This window comes from Quercus robur, chromosome 2 (assembly GCF_932294415.1).
Source record: "Quercus robur chromosome 2, dhQueRobu3.1, whole genome shotgun sequence".
Taxonomy (NCBI): Eukaryota; Viridiplantae; Streptophyta; class Magnoliopsida; order Fagales; family Fagaceae; genus Quercus; species Quercus robur.
This window is the reverse complement of record NC_065535.1, coordinates 31,668,846-31,687,786: the sequence shown is the minus strand read 5'-3', so window position 1 is coordinate 31,687,786 and position 18,941 is coordinate 31,668,846. Positions and strand designations below refer to the sequence as shown.

General features: G+C 31.5%; 1 long non-coding RNA gene across 1 annotated transcript; it reads left to right on the top strand.

The window, feature by feature from the left end:
- Window positions 1-5,153: 5,153 nt before the first annotated feature.
- Window positions 5,154-9,774, top strand: LOC126713343 (uncharacterized). The gene is made up of 3 exons (XR_007651323.1): window positions 5,154-5,547; window positions 5,752-5,894; window positions 9,412-9,774. It is a non-coding gene; the product is annotated as an uncharacterized LOC126713343 (long non-coding RNA).
- The last annotated feature ends 9,167 nt before the right edge of the window (window positions 9,775-18,941 follow it).

Below are 18,941 nucleotides of genomic sequence, written 5' to 3'. Positions count from 1 at the left end.
AAATTTTTTACCGACTATTAATAATTTTGAGATGGGCAGTTTTTTTTTTTTTTTTTTTTTTTTTTTTTTTTTTTTTTAATGTTTCTACAACTCTCTCTGATGAGAGTCGTTGATAAACGTAGTCTTGTGACATGAGTCACATCTATCACGTCCAAATTCCAAAGAATCGGGTCCCAGTTTATAACTTTCTCTAAAAAGAAAGTGAAAAAAAGAAAAAAGAAAAAAAGTATTGGGTCCCAAAGCGCACTAGTACTTACCAAAGGTAAGAAAAAAGTTTTTACAAAAAAATAAATTAATTAATTAAATATATTAAAAGTTCGTCAAAGTACTACTCACAAGTAGCGTTGAATCTATAGAAAATGGAATGCCCTTGCCAAATTAGCTAGATAACCATAGGGATTAGGGACAAAAAGGACAAGAACTCGGTGGTAGACATTGGTAAGCAAAGTCATGAACATACTGCATGGTATCGGTAACAAAAAGAAGGCACGGTAAGAATAAAGTATGGGTTATAGAAAACTTTTAGGGTAAAAACGGGAAATTAACATTAAATTTCAAATATTATAATTAGTAAGCTAAGTTTTCAAACTATATTTTTTACTAGCATCTCGAGTCTAAAAGACTCGATTTAGGACCTATAAATCGAGTCTTATAGACTCGGTTTTTATAGTTTGATCATGTCTGATGTGGCGTTTTTTTCACATGGTGCACACATGGAAATCGAGTCTTAGACACTCGATTTATATACCCTTTACAAAACAAATATAATGGCACACCCTTTACAGTTTACACCTTCTCATTAGAGAAGAAAGAGAGGGGAAAAAAAAAAAATCCCAAAAACAGATCGGAGTGGGTGGCTTCAGATCGGTGTTGGACCATTGGTGGGTGGCTTCAGCTCGGCATGGGCCGTGTGTGGTCGTGGGGCGTGGGTGGTTGTCGATGCTCGTGGCTAGCCATGGGTCGAGTCAGATCGCCGTGGGTCGCAGGTCATGGGTCAGACCGGCCTCTCCTCCACCTTGCCCGCACCTCATCGGGCTGTAGATTACACAAACAAAACCCAGAAATCACCGACCTCTCCTCCACATGCGTTGCCACTCGATCAGCCTCATTTTTCACCCTTCGTTGTCACCAACAACGGTGGGATTGATTGGTTTTCTGGGTTTTATTTTTCTAGATTTCTGGGTTTTATTTTTCTAGTTTTCTAGGTTTCATTTTTCTGTGTTTTCTAGGTTTTATTTTTCTGGTTCCTGGGTTTTATTTTGTGGGTTGATTAGGTGGGATTGAATGTGATGGTGGTTGGGTTGTGGTAGTCCGGTGGTGGTTGGGTTGTGTTGTTTTAGCCCTAAATCTCTCTGGGATTTCTTAATTTTTTTTTTCTGGCGAGGTGAGGTGAGCTCTCTAAGATTTCTTAAATTTTTTTTTGGGTATTTCTAGGAAGACTTGAGACTTGAGACTTATAATTTGTTTGGTTTATAAATCGAGTCTTAGAAACTCGATTTTCATGTATGCGCCACATGGAAAAAACGCCACATCAGATGTGAACAACCCATGAAAATCGAGTCCCAAAGACTCGATTTATAGGCCCTAAATCGAGTCTCTTAAACTCGAGATGCTAGTAAAAAATATAGTTTGAAAACTTAGCCTACTAATTATAATGTTTGAAATTTAATGTTAATTTCCATTTTTCTCCAACTTTTAGCAAACCATTTTGAAACTCTTATGGAAAAATAAAAAAGTGGTCAAGTGTTTTGATAATTTTTTCAATTTTATATATATATATATATATATATATTTTTTTTTTTTAATTGATGATTAATATATGTTTTAAGAGCATACATTTATCTAACCTTTATTTACCAAAAAGAGTTTTAAATAAAGTTCTTCAATGTACCTCTTGCAAGTAGCATTGAATTTGAATCTCATCTCAAATTATATAATCTTAGAGATTTAAAAGAAAACTTGAATTGAAATTCCCATCATTAAAAAGAGAAAACTACTAATAATGTCAATTCATTTGCACTTATGACATAAAGTTTATTAGAACTTTGTCCTAACTCCTAAGTGCATTTTTTAAAAAAAATCTTTACTCTTTTTCTTATTCCCAAAAAAATTTCTTATATTCTCTCTTTTTAAAATCCAATTTTCTGGTCTATAAGAAAAAAAAATTACTAATTAAGTTGTTGGGTTTTGATATCATTAATTTTTTTTTTCAATTAATAATATGGTTGATCCACTTATTCTTCTTGTGAGATAATTTTGTGATATAATTGATTTTAAGTAGAATCTAATTATTTTTAATTTTGAAAAAAAAAAATTGTAGATTCAATTGTAACAAGTATTACATGTCAAATTATATAAACAATCCATGCATTTGAAAAAAAAAAAGGTCTTTTTATATAATAAAAATTTATCATTATGATTCTTATATTTTATTGTATTATTTCATTATCTTCTAAATCTTTTTGATAAAATTTTTGTCCATTTGAAATATTTATCATGTAATTTTTTTTATATTTCTAGTAACAAATGTATTTGGATATCCTATTTGATATTCAGTTAATTCTCTCTCTCTCTCTCTCTCTCTCTCTCTCTCTCTCTCTCTCTCTCTCTCTCTCTCTCTCTCTCTCTCTCTCTCTCTCTCTCTCTCTCTCTCTCTCTCTCTCTCTTCAAATCTTGGCCTTAGGACTTGAAATGAGCGCACAGAGGTTTATTTGGGTTGTTGAGAGTCCACATGAAAATCAACCAATGCCACTTACTTTAGTGTCCATAGCCTCTGCAAAAAAAAAAAAAAAAAAAAAAAAACCTGCCTATAGTGGCGTTCATAAAAAATGCCATTATAGGTACCCTATAGTGGTGCTTTTTAAAAACACTACTATAGGCTTATCTATAGCCACATTTTAAGGGCTTTATGGTGGCATTTTAAAAAAGTGGGCCTATAGCAGCGTTTGCAATGGCCTATAGCAGCATTTTAAACACCACTATAGGTCTCGGGTCTTACAAGGGCCTATAGCAGTGTTTTATAAACGCCACTATAAGTCCATGAAAAGAAAAAAAAAAAAAAAAAAGCCCAACCCCAAAAAAAATAAAAAATATATATTTTGGAGGACCTATAGTGGTGTTCATGATCATTTAAAAAAAATTAAAATTAAAAAATGACCTATAGTGGCATTTATAAATGGCACTATAGTCATGGGTCTAACAGGGGCCTATAATAGCGTTCACGAATGCCACTATAGATCCTTTAAAATAAATATATAAAAAAAGTCCAACAAAAAAAAAAATTAATTCAAAAAGGACCTATAGTGGCGTTCATGAACGCCACCATAGATCCTTAAAAAAAAAAATAAAAAAATGACCTATATTGGCATTCATGAATGCCACTATAGGTAATTTTTTAATAAAAAAAAGCCCAACATGGAAAAAAAAAAATTTTGAGAACCTATAGTAGTGTTTCAAACAACACTATAAGCCCTTGTATGAACAAGGGCCTATAGTGGCGTTTATGAACGCCATTATAGGTCTTTTTTATTTTTATTTTTTTCGGTTGGGTTTTTAAAAAATAAATTAGGGATTTTGTGTTACAACTTTCAAGTTTCAATCCGCTATATAGGTTGAAAGTAGCTCCAAAAAAAAAAATTCTATTAAATTAATTTTCAAATATTTAATTAAGGGTTTCAATTAAAAGTTGATCTTCCCAATTTGGTCAGATTTTAATCGAAGTGAGGAGATAAAAAAAAACATGGGCTTATAGGTATTAGATTCTTATACCTCTTGAGCAAATTGCCTATAACTTGTTTGATCATGTTTTTATGTAACATTAACTGAATTATTTCCATGATCCATAATTATTTATTTTTCAAGCATCCTTCTATCTTTTATATTTTTCATTCTAATTCAATGTTTCTTTCATTTGGTGTATATTTTGTTCAATTAGTTATGGTTCTGTTAATGGTGGATGTGAAATGAAACCCTAGTGCATAAGGACTTTTGGCATAGTTTGAAATGGAAATTGTCTTTGAGATTGATAAGTAAGCAGGAGTTTAGTTCTTAGTAGGTGGACACTCATAGAGTTAGTTCTTTGAGAGAAATATATGTTAAGGCCCTATTTGGATGCACTTTGTTGTTTATGGGAGGGAGCTGGTACTCGAAAATGGAGAAAATTGATGATACTGAATGACCGGGAACTGTAATTATACATTGGGTGAGTATGTTAGGTCACTCATTAAGTAAATTAGATTGTGATTTGGTTGATGTTAATACCATTGCATATAAAGTAACATAGTGTTTGTTGTTAATTAAGAAAAGAAAAGAGAAGTGTTTTGAAGTTGGGAAACTAAATTTTTTTTTTTTTTTTGATGAATGATGAGGGGGGCGGGGATGACCATGTGTGACTCACTCCCTTGGGCGTGACCATAGGGGCACCCCCTGCTAGGGAATGTTAGATTGAGCCATAGCTACTGTGACTAGGGTGACACAGACCTCACCCTAACACCTTAAGAGAGCTAGCAGTAAGGTGCAACGCGTGAGTGCTCCCACCTCACATCCCTAATACTCGCCAGGGTTCGAACAAGGGATCATTGTGCATGCACGCGGGATCCTTACCGCTAGGCCACCCCTCCTGGGGCTTGAAGTTGGGGAACTAAGATTAATTATTTAGTTCTCTTTAATATTTGCCATTTGGAGTTGCAGCTCAACTCAGATTGGACTGTTTCCAAGTTTTGTAGACAATATATAACGTACCCTATGATACCATAAACTTGCCAAATATGTTGGCTTTCAGAAGTTAGATTACAATTGTGGCCCATGGTTCTTAGCTTTTGAATCTGGATGAGCTGAAAAAGAAAAATCAGTGTATTGCTATTTACATATGCTGCTAGTCTGATTATTAAGAAGACTTATATTAAACTTCGTAATCTATAATCTATAATCTATAATCTATAATATATATAAAAGCAAAAGCTGAGAAAAAGTGGATTCCTACATTTAAGGAGGCATTGACAATTAGGAAAAAAGACTCCTTAAAATGCTGTCACGTATATCGCTTTTTAGTAAAACAGTTGCACGTTACAACGTTTGGCCTTTCAAAACTCTGCCACGCTTGCAATTAAAAAACCTGTTAGAAAAAAACCCAGTTAAAAAAAAAAAAAAGGCGTTGCAATTAAGAAAACCCTACAGATTTCTTTTCATCAGACTGCTTAATATTTTCTCTCTCTGAACAAAAAAAAAAAAAAAAAGCGATACTACGATATAGAGAAAGGGAAGGAGAAAAAAAAAAGTTGCAATCCAGTGAAGAATCATGTGATCAAACGTTCGTCCCAGAGGTATTGAGAGAGAGGCGATGAAATCGAGAGAGAGGCTATGAAGACACGGAGAAAGAAACAGAAAAAGAGAGAAGCGATGAAGACACAGTGAAGCAAACAGAAAAAGAGAGAGGCGATCCTGGTACACGGAGAAAGAAGAGATTGCCTCTCTATTTCTGACAAAATGGCTCTCTGCCCACAAACAACGCCTCTGATGGGTTCTATTCTTTTTCTGATTTATTTATAGGTAAATTAGATCTGTTATATGCATTCAATTTTTTCAATTTGGTTCTAGATTTGGATTCAAAAATTAGGGCTAAGGAAATCAGGTTCTAATATGTGACTATTCTTTTTTTAATTTTTTTCGGTAATAGAATTTTTTCAATTCGTCTGTTTTGGAATTAAATCATTCAATTTCAAAAATTAACCGGTTAAAATACTATGCACACAGAGATAGAAATAGAGAAAGAGAGGCGATGAGGCCTGGGACATGGAGAAAGAAACAGAGAAAGAGGCAAAGTTCAGTTTCCGCACCACCGTCCGTTCCCTTTCCAAATTTAGACCACCAGATTGCTGGAACCGACATCGACAATGGTACATTTTTTTTTCTCAATTTTGTAGGTTTGGGTATAAAGTTTAGATTTGATTTGTTTTTGTTATGGGTTTTTGGATTCTCTATCAAAATGTTTGTTTTCTCAATTTTAGATATTTGCTTTTGTTTTGTATTTTTAGATTACAGATATCACTAAAAATATTGATTTTAGTTTGGGTACTTCTGTTTCTAATCTTAACGGGATTAAATAAGTATAGAGTTGAATGTTGCATTGATATTTATTTTAGGTTTTTTTGCCATATACCCATAACCAGTAAAGTTATTTATTTATTCAAATCTGGGGATTGAATATGATTTAGGTTTGAATTTTTTGGTTGGATTGCTTTACTCTCGCCAGACTTAGACCACCGGAACCACAATCACAAATAGAAACAGTTCTTAAGGTGCACATCGGAATGAGAGAGACTAAAAGTTTTAAGGAAATAAAATCAGTTCTAATTCTTATTTTTAAGATTTGTATATTCCTTTTTTTTGTTAATGCTATTGTTCTCTTCTTTCTTTCTTCTAATTCTCTAAATTCTATTTGTTTTTTCTTTTCTTTCTTCTTAACTTTTTTTTTTTTGTCTGCAACCATTCTATGGCAGTTTCTGTTGAAAGGAAAAACCTCAGTTGCTGTAAAAAACTGTTTCAATATCAAACAGGAAAAAATTCTGGCTTTTAGAATAACGACGTAGAGATTTGAGATTTTAAAGTAGAGAAAGAAAAATCAAAGTCTTCACACATAGTCAGATTGCCAAAATCGTTACCTGTAAAGTTTTGTTTTTAATTCTTAAAATCTTTGAAATACTTTGGTTGATAGGGGCACATTTGCATTAGACGAAAATTTTGAAGAACGAAGTGGATTTTAATCAAAAAGTGTTGAAGCCCAACTGAAGATTTTTGGCAAAAACAAGTTTGAAGAGAAGCCACTAAGCACCACAATTTTGAAATGTTCTAATTTGCATTTTTTTAATAGAATAATTTGCATAAGTTCATGATTTGTTTTTAGCATGGCTCTTCATTAAAATTTATCTTTATACTGTTGAAAGCAACAATGTGTGCTAATTAAAAAGTAGATTTGGGTGTTTTGTTATTTGATGAGTTGCCTTGAATGTGTTTGATTATAGTTGTCAATCGGACTCACATTAGAGTTGTGACTGAGATTTATACTATGAATGAATTATGTAGACTGCTTAAACTATCTTTTGGAATTGTCTTCCCAGTTTTAGGCTTCTTTTTTTCTTCTTCCTTGGGTAAACCATATTGAACTTCTTCTTTTCTTCGTTTGCAGTGGCTGAAAAGCACTTAGCATCAAAACTTTGGTACTTAAGGACTAAAAAAACTTTATTTTATTTTTTTGTGTGCAATATTATAGATCCATATTTCAAAATTTCTTTTCCTTAAATCAATGGTTGTGTTGTAATTCTTAACTAAATTATTTGACCCATGAAATTTATGACTCTTTATGTTTTCTATGTTGGTGTTTTAGCTATGCTTGAACTTGCAAGAAGGATAATTTCAGAGATATCTGAAGGCTTAAGCCAAGGGTTTGCATCTAAAAGATATAATTTTTTTTTCTCCCTGTGGGATCTAAACGATCACATAATAACTTTTAAAGTGGAATATAGACTTCACAAGTCTATTTGCTCAGTGCTATATACCTTAAGTGAACAAATATTGGTTGCCTTAGTATAAATTTTAAGTCGAAAAGAAAAAAGGTATTCTGCATATGCGTAATAAATTAGATAGATAGTTCATTTTCTATTATATATATGAGGAAATAATCTCATTTTAATATATATATATATATATATTTCTTTTTTCTTTTTTTGGAACTTTAATGTTTAATGTTACAAACTTCTTCATCTCTACCAAAGCCCCCAACTCCTTAAAGTCTGCAACAATTTCTATTCATATGAATTAAATATTCTATACATTATCTAAAAAAGAAATTTTGAGCCACTATAATGAGAATTGTTTTGATACTTATTTATTTTTTGTAGCTATGATCATATATTTTTGGATGGTGGGTCATCTTTGTTTACTATAGGTTTCATGCCTCCACAATGCATGTCAATACCATGTAATGCTGAAGTAGGTATCTTAATTCTTTAATTTTTAGGTGTTAGTTCTAAATAAGTTGGCTTCCTGTCAAAATGATTGGATATGGAGTTATATGGTTTTTATTTTTATTTTTATTTTTTATTTTTTTTTCAATTCGTTAATCAAGATAACATTAAGTTTCATTTTCATTGTCCAAGAATATATACTCTATTTTGTGACTTTAGTGTTCTACTCTAATATGTATGGACTTCATTATAACCACTATGTTCCATTTTATTGATCACTTATTGATAGATTTTGTAGCTATCTGAAATCTAGGTTGTACATGAACCACTAACAAATGCAGAATCAAAGTTTGATTAGTCGTGGTCCAAACCTTCATTTTTCAAATTTAAATTTTCACTGAACTGCTGCATTGCTTTTTACAATTCAACCCATATTTTCAATGTTTTCTTAGGTTTCGTTTGCAGTATTTCTTTCATCTTTCTCTACTGCAATTTAAAATTGCTATGCTTTTTTTTTTTTTGAGCAATCGGAAATAATGGCTGCAATTATATGGATTGCCCTCTTTGCAGTTTCACTAAGAATAGTTAGGTATACAAAAGTGCTCACCACAGCCAAGAAAGAAAACCAAAAATCCATAAACTGATACCAAAGCAGTAGTAAAAGTGTTATACTTGAAACTAAAATCTTATGAATAGTGGAGCTAAGCAAGATGTTTTGCACAGATCATGCACCTGTAGAGTAGTAAAAGATAGATCACACCAGTTACACATCACACGCATGATACAATGCACTTGAAATTCCACTAGACATGAATTGGATCTTACCTTCTATTGTAGGACTTTAAAAGTAGGAAGTAAGGCTACAGCATTTGATGCAACATGAAAAATAGTTTGCAATCTCTGCTCTAATGGTTAAGAGATGTCATTTTTTGGTTTCACATGCTGTGCAAACCAAAAACCAGCTCAGCTAGATGTTGCATAGATCACTGTTATCCATAGAAACATCATGCCAAGTTAAATTAAATTAAAGGGAGTAGATATGTCATAGAATCTAAAGAGAATAATTGCACAGATCACTATTACCCATAGAAATCCTTGGGTAAAGTATAAGCGAAAACTAGATTTCACTTATACTTGAGCTCACTACATTTTCTGTTTTAGAGCATTTTGGTTTCTTAAGTTATATTTAAACTAAATTAATCTATGCCTTGCTACTTTGTGTTTTGTCAGTTGGGCATGAAATATAGAGGTGGTTTTGATCTTTGCAATATGTGATGAGCATGACAGTTATATCATTTTTGTGAAATGAAAGTTATGTTTTTCTCACCTCTTAAGTTTGACTACTTGATTGTCTGGGTGTTTCTTTTAAATATTATTAAATATTATTCTCATATACTTTAAATGAAAACATGACAAATATTAATGCCTAACTGATTAAAAAAATTTGTAGGTAACTATCGACTGTCATTCACATAGGCAACAAAGCTCTACATCAACTTTGACATTCCAAAAGTCACAAAGGAAATTATGCCAAAAGGACGTCCTAAAGGACTGGATGGATAACTTTCTTACATAATAGAAAAATAGTTGCTGAAATAGAAGACTTGGAAGCATAAAAAATGCTTAAGAATTATGCACCAAGTTCTATTCTTCATACCCTTTTCTTATTTACTTAATTTTCTGTTTTATTTCAGATTATGAGAGATTTAATTTTCTGTATTTAGGCTATGGTTTTGTAATCTGAGCATCCTAAGACTCTTATATCAACATGAATTTAAGTTTTGTAATATATGTGATTCTAATTTTGAACTTAGTTATAATTGTAGATTGTAATTCATTTGTCTCTGTTAGATGGCCGCATTGTTCAATGCAGCCTTATTTTGGGAATACAAGATTGATGAAAATTGAGAATGCTATGAGTATGCATTTTTATAGGTGCTACATTAAAAAGCTTATAATTTCAAGTAATGAATCTGAGTCCTAATTTTAAGTACTGAGCTTGATTGTTGACCTTCTACGTTTATATTATACAAATAACAACTGAAGACCATGAACAAGGCAAATATTTGGAGTTGAGAAAATCAAAATGCAAAACATTACAGGAGATCTCCAACTTTTGGAAAACTAAATATCAAGAAACCTATTAAACTATTGTGCTTGGTCTCTTACTTTTTTCCTTTTTTGAAGTCAAGTTGTTAAAGTAATAGGAAAGCTGTTAATATGTTAAATAAATAAAAAGGAATAGCATAATCTTAACATATGTACAATTTTATCACAGCTAGATCAAATTAATTAGTGACATGCAAAGCCAAGATTGTTAATGTTAACAACAGATGGGGTATTATTTTTGCATGTCTTATATGCGACACAAAGGTCAAACCTATCAAAGGAGTTTTGTGGTGTGAGTGATGTAAAGGTGAGCCTAAATTATAAAATGATCCCGCGCATTGCGCGGGTTAAACACTAGTGATAAAATAAAAGGTGATGTCTATCTGCTGCCTTTCTAATCTTGTCCAAATCATGAAATCATAGATGTGCTCCACTTCATAGGCAACCAGAGATTGCATCCCGAAAGTTTAGTTGTGGATTAATGATTCATCAAATATTTCTCATTTTGAGTAAATATGTCAACCCAGGGAGCTTACCTACTGATCTTACCCTCTTTCAATGTAAACCAGATGGCAGCAGAAGTATTGAAGATGCTTTCTGACATACCCAATTTTTTTTTTAATTAATAAAAAAATATGGTACAACAAGAAATTTTAGGACATTATTGTTCAACCATTCATTACGTTTTGACTTTTGCTAAATCATTATTTTATGTGCTTGAATAAAGTCAATAAACTTATGAAATCTTTTGCTCTTTTGTTCATGTTCTCTCTTTAAGCTCTATTTTCTTTGACTGGGAACAATATTTTACTCATGTTCATTTGCAATTTCAGTTTTTAAAATTTAAAAAAAAAAAGTCAAGAAATTGGTTGTAGTGAGTCTCATGAATATGTGCCATATATTGATATGCTTATTGAGTGAGCAAACCGTGCTGCACAGGTCCTTGCATGTTCAAATTTCTATATGGGGCCATTTAAGGGGGCTATGTTGCCTACATAATCATGCTGGGGATTATATAACCTTTAGTCCTTTTTTTGAGTTAATCCATTGAATCTTTTTTTGTTTCTCAAATTAGAGGCTCTCATTAACCACTATAGTTTCCTGTGATGTATTATAAATTGCTATCCTGATTCCTATGTTTTGCTCTTGGCAGGAGTTCATCAAGCGTAAACTCATAAATAGTTCTTTTAGCCAACAATATTGATGGCAATTTCACCTTGTGGAAGTACGTGGGTTGCTCAATGGGGAATTTGCCCTCAGTGCATGCTGAGGTCTTATGTCACAAACAAGATTACAACATCCCGACATTGGTGAGTATTAGTCTATATGTCTAAGTTATCATCAATCGATTATACTTCCTAGATAATTGTATAGAAACCCCTTTCTTATTATATTTCTTCAAAAGTAGCTTAAATGGCACCCTCTCCCCTTGCAAGTGCAAGGTGGAGGATGAGATCATGGGTTCAAGAGAAACTAGGTTCATGTGTAATTTACGAATTAAAAAAAGGATTTCAATGTTAAGGTTCTGCTACAAAATAGAAGAAACATACTAGGCTACTAGCTAAGTGCGAATACAAGTTGTCACTCCTAACATCCCTAAAGTGTGAAGCAGCAACTTGCAGCTAATTTGAAGAGAATTTGAGTCTGTGATGTGCTGATGAAAATTAACACACTCCTAATTTTACATAAAAATTGTCATAATTTAGATTCTTCTTCATAAAATCTTTTAGTCTTAAATTCTTCTTAGAATCTTCACAAAAAGGTCTTCGAAGTATAATGAAGGAGTTCTAGATGCACCATTAAAGTTAGCACAAAGGAGTGCAGTAATTGAATCGTCTTGTTTTGGTCATATACTTGTATTAGTTTAGCTGAACCATACCTTGGTGATTTGATAAATTAGTGCAAAACTTATTCTTGTAAAGAAATTATTTTGACCTTCCACCTTTCCTTTAAGCAGACAAGCTATCTGTTTGTAGGTGCCTTTCCTTTAAGCAAACAAGCTATCTGTTTGTAGGTGCAGGGCTTTCAAAGAGTAGTTTACTAGGAATTGTGGTTCAATTCAAGATCCACCATCTACTTTGCAGGAGTACCAATTAAAAGGATCCTAATTGTTTCTATAGGTTTGGGTTTCGGATCATTTAGATCTCCCTAATGAATTGACTCTCTTGAGGGAATGAACATGACCCGATAAATTTTAGGACACCTACTCTCATGTATCTACTTCCATGAAGAGAGGCTTTGGAAAGCAGTCCTTGGGAGGAGCTTTTCCACTCCACCAACCCAACCATAATCAGTTTTCCATTCTTGAAAGGATCATCATTTCTGTTTGATATGCATGAGGTTGGATGGGGAAAATTATGCAATACTTAGTGTTACGATTCAAGGAAAAGTGCTAGCCACGTCTCTATACTCTAAAAGGACTAGTCTAGTCACAATTAAGACTCCTTGTAGACTCCAAAAGTATCTCATTTTTATTTATTTATTATTAAGTTTAATTTTTAAGTCATATATTTGACTTGTATAAATTTGGAATGTTTTGACTGCAACAATGAAGAGATAATAACGGAAGTTGAGTTGTTGAGTGATAATTGCTTGTATGTTAGAATGAGGATCAACTTGTTTTCTATGTGTGATTATCCCAGTGTGTGTTTTATAACTGTAAATTGGTTTTGATCTCTACTCTCTCTCTCTCTCTCTTTGAGACTCTTGTTTGAATTTGACGTGTGATTTTCATTTTTGTGGAGATTTATTGTTTGAGTTTAGTGTTAGATATTGCTGGCTTATTGTGATGGAAATTGATTATTGGCATGCTCTCTAATATTTTTATCTGAGTGTTTATATATATACTTTAAAATTTACTTGGTATTTGTTCTCCATGTACATGCATGTAGTCTTCTCTTCAAATAAAATTTTATTTACATGTCAAAAAAATGTTACTGACATTTTCAGATTTAGTAAACTGTGGAAATGTTTGATGTGCTTATATCAACTTCTTTGCAGTACTACAAGTAGTATAAGCTTTTTATCAGCACCAAGTTCAAGCTTATTTTCTCGCAGTTCCTTCCTTGTGGTATCATATCCAGGTTCATCTCTAACTTCACAACGTCGTAGGGGTGCATGTTTCACAGTTAGAGCAGATTCTGTGAGTGTAAAATTGTTTTGTTTTTTCTTTAAAATGATAGTTGGGGCTAAATAGTTTTTCAAATTTTTATTTTAATTTTAAAAATAGGGTATGTATGTTTCCATATTTATTTATTTGAAATTCATTTGAAGGAATACTCTATTTGAAGTAATATTTATGCCTTATGTGGTGTGTTTGGAGAGAAAAAAAATGTTTAATGCTTCAGAGGTTGTGCCTCTTTTCTGATTGACGAAATATTTCCATTGTGTTCTTTTCATTGTATTGTCACCAAATTAAACAAGCACACACACACATATATATTATTTTTTTTTTTTTTAAAAGGCCTATAGCAGCGTTTTAAAAATGCCATTATAGGTCAATTTTTTTTAAAAACTTTTATATGACTATATTGGCATTTTAAAATGCCACTATAGGTCTATACTCTATTCCTTCTCAAAAAAAAAAAAAAAAAAAAAAAAAAAAAAAAAGGTCTATACTCTATAGTGGCATTTGAAATGCTGCTATATGTCAAATTTAAAATTTTTGTTATTGGCTATAAAACGCCACCATAGGTCTATACCCTATAGTGGTGTTTAAAACACTACTATAGGTCAATTTTTTTTATTGGCTATAGTGGCATTTTAAAACGCCACTATAGGTCCATACCCTATAGTGGCGTTTTAAAACACTACTATAGCATACTTTTTTTAATATATATATATATATATATATTCAGCCTATAGCAATGTTTTATAAATACCACTAGAGGGTATGGACCTATAGTGGCGTTTTTGTAAAATGTCACTATAGGTCTATAGTCATGGTACAATAATGACGTTCATAAACGCCACTATAGCCTAAAGGGACCTATGGTGGTGTTTTTAGGACTTCTAATGGTGTTTTACGAATTCTACTATAGACCAAGTTTTTTGTAGTGCTCGAGGATTCCTTTGGTTTTCTTCCCAATGGATTCTTGGAAATGACCAAAGGGGTGGGGTTAGTGGTGTCCTCTTGGACTTATCAAATCAAGAGGGTTCTTGACTCATTGTAGGTGGAACTCAATTACAGAGAGAATTGTGCAGGGTGTGCCTATGATTGCATGGCCATTCTATGTGGAGCAAAAGATGAACACTGTATTGGTAGCAAATGATTTGAAGGTTGCAATGAGGGTCAAAGTGAATAATAAGGGCCTTGTGACACAAAGACATCGCAAACTACGCAAGAAGCCTAATTGGGGGAGAAGAAGGGAAATTGATCTGGAGCAAAATGAAAGAACTTAAGGATGTAGCTGCAAAGGCTTTGAGCCAAGAAGAATCGTTAGCAAAATCACTTGCCATGGTGACTCGGTTATGGAAGAGACACCAAAAATGATGTACTTACGTGTAGAAATGACAAGCATGTGTTCTTGTGATTTGTCTTGAATTCTGTTCTATTAGAGTATCTATTTTCCTTGTTAAATGCCATTCCATCTTATTTGTAAGGATATAACATTTGTGGTTGGAATGAGGACAATAAAATATTGGAACCCTATGCCAAATACTTAATCTTGTGGATTTGGACAAATTTTGTTATATTAATTTGTTAAATTCTTTTTTTAAAATCTAAAATTATTCTCTTTCCTACAAGCTAAACCATATTTGGATTTAGGGCTTAAAAACATTAATTGATGTGAAGAAAAATTATTAGAAAATATTAGTTTATATTAACAAAAATAAATAAGCAATTAAATAATGGAGTCCTCAAACAAAATGTAATATAATATAAACATAAATTATAATTTATTTTTCATACCTAGGTTAATTTACTTTGCTGCCCTCAACGATTTTCTATATTTTTAAAATGCTTCATATTTTTTTTGGTCCTAATAGTTTTGAATATATCTTTCTCAATGTATGTGAACAAACCATCATTCATTTTACCATCTTTTTGATAGTTGTTGCAATTGATAAGATCAATGTCAAAGTCTCTAATGAGTAAATCAATGGATATAAAATATTCATTTTCACTTCTATCATCTTTTCAGCAAGCTACTCAATCCCTTTTTAAGTGTTGAAAACTTATCATTGGATCACTTGTTAAAGATGCATGTCTCAAGCATAATTAGTATCGTATGATACGTGATACATATTGTATTGTATACAAAAACTTCTGTATCATAAGGGTGTATCAAAAGTGCTCATAAATCATATGATTCATATGTGTGTATTAATCATATAGTATTGTAGAATCATACATATTGTATGATGAATAGGCAAATGGGTTTAAAATATATATATATATATATATATAATTGTGCTTTTATTTGAATCCAACAGGTTGTTAGACTTTTTTTTAAAAATACAAAATTATTGGGCTACTTAGTCAAGCCCAATAAAATAATATTTCCATGATTTTTCTCCCTTTGTTCTCTCTTTCACCTACAAAATTTGGACTACACACTTAACACTTAACTTTCATATTAGCAAATATATTTTCTATATAATGAATAAGGCATTAATTGACAATATAATTATCTTTTATTTTTGTTATTATTGTTATAAGTCTAAGAAGTTAAAATGCCAAAAAGAATTGTTAAAATAAAAAAAAGATTAGATGATATAGTAAATGCTAATGAGGATAAATAAAATGTTAATGAAGAAATAATTTTATATAAGATGATGACATTGACTTAGATGGAGTTGATTAAGCAAGATGATGAATATGATGAAAACAAATTATTATTTTGGCTCATATGTTATGTATTATCACTTTTGAATTTCATCAATTTGAATGTGTATGTTACAAATACATGTTAATTTGATTTATTTAGATAGCTTTGTTAGATATTATTACATACGTAATGATTAAATTAGTCATTAATTAAATATATTTTGAATTTATAATGAATATATCTTTTATATGTATATCTATAATTTCTTATATAAATTTTATTAGATATTTGTGTATCTTACAATATACAATATGATACAATACACGATACAGAAAAATAAAAAATCAATTCACAATACAATTCACGTTTTGACAGCCATGGTCTCAAGCTGGTTATCCAAAGTAGTAATTTGAATTACTGAAAAAATCATTTGGATAAAACCGAGCAAGCTGAATATATTTCTCCTTTCTTATTTAGGTTCAAGCATGCAATATAGAGTAATAACTCATAACTATTGAAACAAATATTAAGTTATTGGAGTTCATCTGTAATAGTATAAAAAGGCTTCATGCAATAATTATTTGAATTTTTCATGTTTTGAGCTTGTTTTTGTTGCTGATGATGATACAGATCATCCATATCAATGATTTTACTATTATTTTTTGCACAAAATGTAGAAAGCTCTTCAACTGAAGATTTTCATTCATCATCTTTCATGATCTGTAAACCTTGTTTTGAAACTTCAACCAACTTTATAGCATTCTCAATATCTTGATATTTTCATTGTAATGCATGTAATAACTCGTTACTTATGTCAAGAGCACCTTTTATCAAATGAAAATTAAACATGAATTCAAATGTTTGGAGTGAATTAATTAAGATATTTACCTTTTCTCTTTATTCTTAATATAAATCATCTTCCACAATAGTTTCAATCACATCAATTACAAAAGAAAACATGTGAATAAGACTAATAAGCACACCATCATGAAAACTCTAACATGTATATCTAGGTCTTTTTAGATTCATTTCTTAATTCAAGCCAAAAATAAATTTCTTCATTTTGTAGTGGTTCTCCCCAAAACATATATAGATTTTTTTTTCCTTCTACACAATTAAATCTAGGTAAAAAATGAAAGAAGTAGATGTTAGTCAATCAATAATATAGCATAAAAGGGAAAATTAATTAATAATGAATGTATAAAAGGAAAACTTACTTTTGATGGATTTTTTTTTTTTTTTTGAGAAAGTGATGGAATTGTTTATACGTGTCTATAAGTGTAAACCGATCAAATATATAATTTAACATTGTATAATTAACTTATAAGGTACTTAATTTGTATATGGAATTGTGTTTATAATATTATTTTAATATACTATATATAAAAGAATTATAATATATATTGAGAGAAAGAAAATATTTAATCATCTCAATATTTTATTCCAACCACACTCACATTTTTCTTTTCTCTTTTTTGGCTCTGCCACCAGTCACTACAAAAAACGTAGCTATAGACCCTAAAAATGCAACTAGCCACGTTTACAAACACGGCTTTTACTGCGCGACAATAGCCCCTACGGGGCCTATTGCCACTTTTTTTTAAACGTGGATATAGGTCCCCTATAGCTGTGTTTTTCCACCCCCTATACTGCGTTTTTCCACTCCCTATAGGCTGAGACTTATAGTTGTTTTCTTTGGTAAAAAACACAGTTATAAACCCGCTTTGGGCTTCGTTTAAAACAAGGTTATAGCCTGTAGGCTCAGGCCTATAGCTGCATTTTTTAAAACGCGACTATAGATCATCTTTGGCTGCATTTAGAAACATAGCTAAAGCCCCCTACATTGGGTTTTTCTATAGCCGCGTTTTTAAAAACACAGCTATAGGTGTTTTTTTTTCCTTACTAAACCTGTAATTCTTGCCCAAAACAATTGCCAACACTCAACAGATGCAACCAATTGGAACCAACAAAACAATTGCCAACACTCAACAGTTCCCAACCAATTGCCAGCAAACAAACCAAGATCATTGCCAAAAGATTGCATTGCCCAAATAATTTACATAAACAAATAATTACATAAACAAAACAATTCCCAACCAATTGCCAACAAACAAATAATATGATCAAAGATATATTTATGAAAAGGCAATTGTGTTTACTAGCATAGGATGAAATGTAATTTCCATTTGTATGAACATTTTCACATATTTGTATCAAGGTAAGCAAATCTGACCCTTCTTATGCTAATATTTTATTAAATATACAAAACTATAATACCTTAATACTAATGACACCAAATACAAACTTTTTCTTTTCTAGATAGGTGCTGCAAAACAAAGATAACAGTTTTTTTTTTTTTTTCCAAGTTTTATAATATATACAAGAGAAAAAACTACAAATTTGACCCAAGTGTACTTGTGTTAAAACTTTAATACTAGATTGAGAATCAATCCCATATCATTTAATGCTTCTAATTATACGTGCACTCCAATTGGCTTGGGGGATGTGAACATAACAGAAGGCCTTCAACCTCCACTTTCCTAGATTGTTACATGGTATATAGCAAAGGAAACATGGATATAAACAAATATATATACACACAACCATATTATGAGACCACAAATATTCTTTTCCCAAAATAGAAACAACACTTCTGCAAAGGGTACAAACATCTTAGCAGAAGTAGTGAAATTTCCAAGTATGTTTTTTTTTTAGAAAATAGAAAATACACAGAAAGAAGTGAATGCCTTTATGTATTTTTTTTCTTCTCTCTCTCACTTTTTCCCTTAGTGGTAACTTCTCTCATGCACCCAATGGATTTTGAATCCATGATCAAACTTAATGGGAGTTGCTAATATTTCTAACGTTGAAAACACTTGAGAAGTATAGAAAAGCTTCACAGAAAAAGCAGGTTTCAAATGCCTAGTAGAAGTTTGACTCCAATAAATGAAATGTCACAAGTCCTACAAGAAACCAGCATCAATAGTGCAATGGCCAAAATGTTACGACAAAATGGGATAGAAGTCCTTCAGAGAATGTTCCCTTGTTCTCTGAGCCAAAATTCCATAATGCTCACACTTACTACAACACCCCCACAATG